This window comes from Nomascus leucogenys, chromosome 12 (assembly GCF_006542625.1).
Source record: "Nomascus leucogenys isolate Asia chromosome 12, Asia_NLE_v1, whole genome shotgun sequence".
Classification (NCBI taxonomy): Eukaryota; Metazoa; Chordata; class Mammalia; order Primates; family Hylobatidae; genus Nomascus; species Nomascus leucogenys.
In genome coordinates this window covers 103899341-103904686 of record NC_044392.1, presented here as the reverse complement: position 1 = coordinate 103904686, position 5346 = coordinate 103899341, and the positions used below count along the sequence as shown (strand labels likewise).

The following is a 5346-nucleotide window of genomic DNA, read 5'->3' as shown; positions in this document are numbered from 1 at the left end:
TAGTATTCATTAAAATAGGCCTATCAGGATTTCTCATTGACCACTGTTAATTAATTGTAGCTGCCTCCTTGGCAACTATCAATTAATTATAGATGCCTGACAGAAATTGAGTGATTTCTCTTTGTAAATATTCTAGAATTCCAGCTTCTTACTGGTAAAGAATCATTCATTCATGCCTGTGTAAATGTCTTCATTTAACCATCACTGGTTGAGAAGCTATTTATGTTGTGAATAACATTGGCAAGTTACTTGCTTTCATGGACTTTAAATCTAGCAGAGCGAGAAGAACAGCAAATAAACAAATAAAAACTAAGATATTTTCAGTGGTGTTAATAAGAAAATAAAATAGGGTAATATATAAAATGAAGGCAAGAAGGATAGTTTATTTTGGTTGGTGGAAAATGGACTAACATATGAGCTGAGATGAGGAAAAAGGACTGGCTATGAGAAGATTTACGGGAAGAATATTACAGGCAGGAGCAACAGCAATAATAAAAGTAACGATTTAGAAATTTTGCACATTTCAACAATTTTACATGTATAATGTGACTATAGATTGGTAAATATTTAATACCACCATTTTTATTAGAACTTTCTCCTTAAGATAACTGAGTTAATATGCAAATGAGTCTAAATAATCAGCAAGATATTTGGTTCAGAGGGATGAAGTTCAAATAGTTAGCATTACTGATGGAGAATGTGTGCCAAACTTGTGATCAAGTCCTAATATTTGCGCCCTGACCTACGGTAGTGATCATATCTTCAGGTTCAGCTGTTTGTATAGGGAAATCACACTGATGGCCTTCCATGTGGGGAAAGGGAGATAGGCCCCAGACCCGCCCGTGCTTACTTTCATGAAGAAGGAGTAGAGCCAATGAGTGCATTCCTCAAGTAGGCTAGTTTGAATAGCTAAGGGCAAGCCACGTGGGAACCCACCTAGTAGCATAAGGAGGTAACAAATGGAGGTAAGATGCTTACTTTTCTGACAATCAGTAAAGAGAGGAGACATTTGACAATGTCTGGAGATATTCTGACGGTAACAACTATAAGAGTGCTGCTGCTATCTAGTGGGTACTTTGGATGCTGCTAAACATCTTAGAGTGCACAAGATAGTCCCCCACAACAAACAATTATCTCATACAAAATGTCAGTCGTGCCAAGGTTGACAAACACTACATCCCAGAAGTTTCCTTTTCCGTTCATGAGAGTAGGACAATAGACTTTCCTGCAACATACTCTAATGGGAATTTTTAGAGCTTCTTCACTTTGGACCAAAATCTTTTACATCCTTTGAGGATGTATTACATATATAAGATTATGTGCATAACACTATCTCGAGCTACAATCTCAAAAAAGTCTGTTGATTATATCTCAACTTTAGAATTACTCTTTCAGTATTTTCATTATTTCTCTTTACATTTACAAGTACATGTGATTTTTATAACAAGTTTCTCTGAAACCTAGCTCAAATGTCACTTCTTAAAATTATTCCTAATTACTGAACTGTTTGTTGTTCCTTCTTCTGTGTTCCTATAGCAATCTATCCATATTTTTATCGTGGCACTTATCACTCTATGAAGTAATTATTCATTTAAAGGTCATTCCCATTTAGAAAATAAGCCTTTCAGAGTAGAGGTTGTGTAGGATGTGCTAAACATCCTACAATGTACATGATAGCCCCCTGAGTCAAAGAATTAACCAGTCCAAAATGTCAGTAGTGCTGAGGTGGAGAAACCCTGCGTCTCTGGAATCTTTGTAACTCCAGTGCCCACAGGGCACCTGCCACAAAGAAGCACGTTATAGGAATGAATGAATGAATGATTGCTCACAAAGAACAATACTAACATAAAAATACCATGAGTTCTATTTTATTTTTCTGAGAAAATCTTACTTGTTTGTATGCTCATGAAATTAAAAACCCTGTTACATATGTTCATCTAAAAGGAACTTTTTTTTTGGACAATTTGACAGAATGATTAGAGTTTAGCAACTGGCACACGAACAAGAAAAGTAATAGACTGTGTTATGAACTGTCTCAAATCTTGTGGGTAAGTGAAGACAGTCAAACTTGGAAGAGTGAAATATAGCAAATAATACTGAATGCCATCTCTGAAAACAGCAATAAGAACATAATATTTTAAAGGTACAAAATGTAGAGAAACAGCAGAAAGACAACTTCAAAAGTGGAAAATGTAATGACAGAATGAAACTATAGTGATAATAATTAAAAACTTATGGAAACTAGGGTCATATAAATGAGATAAAATTAAAATAGAAGAAATGGTATTTTAAATAAAATAAATAAGCTTCAGGAAATGGGTCATAAAACCCTATAGAACAGCTTTTCTTTCCCCCAGAACAAGCAAAACAAAAGAATTGTTGCCTATTCAAAAGAATGTCAAAGGAATAGTAGGAAGCTATATTATGAATTTTAAAATATAGTTTCCCGGGCATGAAGTTATGAACCAACGGTTTCAAAAGCAATAGAAAAAGACTTAGAGGTGGCATAGAGTGTACCTTTCTCCCCACAAAAGGAATCGCTCAAATTTAAACTACACTAATATAAAGGTAAGAAATAATTTTTTTAATACATTGTCTTGGTCAGAAAGCATCTAGAGAGTAGAGTTTAATTCTAAGTGCCACCAGGCCCTCAGAGATAGGAAATGTTTCAGGCTCTGCAGTCCATAGGGTGTCATTCTCAACTATTCAGTTCTGTGGTTTTAGTACACAAGCAGCCAAATGTATTTGCTAGATACATTAGCAAATAAATATGACTGTGTTCCAATAAAACTTTATTTACAAAAACAAGAGTGTGAGGAGGGAAGATGGCGGACGAGGAGAAACTGCCTCCCGCCTGACGAGGAGAAACTGCCTGCCTCCTGACGAGGAGAAACTGCCTCCCGCCTGACGAGGAGAAACTGCCTCCCGCCTGACGAGGAGAAACTGCCTCCCGCCTGACGAGGAGAAACTGCCTCCCGCCTGACGAGGAGAAACTGCCTCCCGCCTGACGAGGAGAAACTGCCTCCCGCCTGACGAGGAGAAACTGCCTCCCGCCTGACGAGGAGAAACTGCCTCCCGCCTGACGAGGAGAAACTGCCTCCCGCCTGACGAGGAGAAACTGCCTCCCGCCTGACGAGGAGAAACTGCCTCCCGCCTGACGAGGAGAAACTGCCTCCCGCCTGACGAGGAGAAACTGCCTCCCGCCTGACGAGGAGAAACTGCCTCCCTCCTGACGAGGAGAAACTGCCTGAGCCGCCCCTCAGGCCGAGGGTACTACTTCAACCACATCTCTAATGCCAGCCAGTGGGAGCGGACGAGCGGGAACAGCAGCAGTGGCGGCAAAATCTGGCAGGGGGAGCCCGCCAGGGTCCGCCGCTCGCACCCGCTGGTGAAGCCAGTCAGGGCGGCCCTCGACCTGGCGGCAGGAAATCACCCGGACCGAGGAGGAGGCCCCGGAGCTGATCAGCGGCTACATCCAGAAGATGAAGGCAGGAGAGAAGGACTTTGAGTCTCTGGCCTCACAATTCAGCGACTGCAGCTCGGCCAAGGCCAGGGGAGACCTGGGTGCCTTCAGCAAAGGTCAGATGCTGAAGCCATTTGAAGACTCCTGGTTTGCGCGGTGGACGGGGGAGATGAGCGGGACAGGGTTCACGGATTCCGGCATCCGCGTCATTGTCCGCACGGAGTGAGGATTGGGGGCCCAGGCCTGGCCTCGGGGTTCCCCCGCTGCCTGCTGGCCAGTGGCCAAACCCCCCACTCTCTGCCACCGTCACACAGTATTTATTGTTATCAAAATGGCTGGGAGGGGGCCCTTCCAGACTGGGGGCCCTGGGGTTCCCCACTCCCCTGTCCGTCCCCCGTTGGGGCTGCGACCTCCAGACTCTCCCTTAAGGAGTTGACTTCAGCATGGGTGGGAGGCTCGCAGACCCAGGGCAATGTGGGGGGTGGGGGGGGGTGTTCCAAAGAGAAGATCTGGTCAGCAGAGCCGCCCCATGTCCCACCAGGTCCTGGAGGCAGATGCGAGGGCCCAGAGTTGTTTCTAGGCTTCTCTGTTCAGTAGCGAAAGCAAACACTCGTGGGCCCAGCTGTGGGCCCTCTGAGCAACTGTGCAGCACCCTTTCACCCCCAATTAAATCCGGAACCACCAAAAAAAAAAAAAAAAAAAAAAAAAAAAACCACCAAGAATGCCAGATAGATTTGAGCCTGCTCTGTTTTGGAAGATAAACATTGGCAAATTTTAGCAGGTCTAAATTGAATAATCAATGTGTTTAGGAGTCTGGAAACACTATTATACAAGGGATTTAAGAGATCATTAATATCCTATATAAAGATAAGTCCTATTACCAATAAAATATTCCTTAAGACACTGAAGCATAAGAAATCACTCATTTCTTCTTTTAATAAAATTAGTTTTGTCTTGGGCCTCAACGGCTGGACTGGCAAAAATCTACTCTCAGCTTTATATCATACTCTCCTGGGACATCAGTGAGAACTATAGAATTCATAGAATCCCGGAAATTGCAGAAAGACCTCTGGTCTTTAGCTCATTATGGTTCTCACTAGAATATATGTTGCCTAGAACTACACAGTCAAGTCAAAAGCAGGTGACCTACTATTCCTATAAGCATTTCTTATTCACTTGCCACACTTGGTTACTTGGTCCCGCACCTGGGCCCCCAATACTTAGGTGCTTATTGTTTGTTTGTTGCATATGTGGTCTCAGGGTAAGGTTTGAGAGAATCTGCCACTCCATATTCCCAGGCTCAGAAAACAATTTAATTCTCTCCTGATGGGCCCCAACTATTCCCCAACCCCCTTTCCCTAGAAGCACCTATTCAGTGGTATAGATTGAGTGAGAGGTGTAGCAGATGTTCTCCTTACAACATTGGCCAAGGTTTCACAACCATCTTTGGGCTGCTGGTGGTCCCACACGGGATGTTCTGGGCATCTTGAAACATATTTTAAGATCTGGGGGGAGAAAGGAGACTGATAGATTTGAAAAAAAGTAACAATTCAAGAAAGTGTGTGGTAAATTCCAAGTAAGTCATGCAAAAGGAAGAAAATGGAATGTGGGTTAAAAAGGAGAGTTCGTTTTCAGGTAGAGTAGATAAGAAGATTTTATTCCTCGAGTCTTTATTTCCAGTGAAGACTTTTTGCCTGAGCTCCACACACACACACACACACACACACACACACACACACACACACACACACTTTTTCCTAATATAAGTGTCTTGCATTCACCTCAAAGCCAATATAGTATTTAACATACAATCCATTACATTCAGCCTATCTCCACCTTAGATTTATTCCATTCCAATATTCTCTACTCCTATTCAACTAAGA

General features: G+C 42.6%; 1 pseudogene; it reads left to right on the top strand.

Moving 5' to 3' along the window:
- Nucleotides 1-2825: 2825 nt before the first annotated feature.
- Nucleotides 2826-3689, top strand: LOC100590827 (annotated as a pseudogene).
- The last annotated feature ends 1657 nt before the right edge of the window (nt 3690-5346 follow it).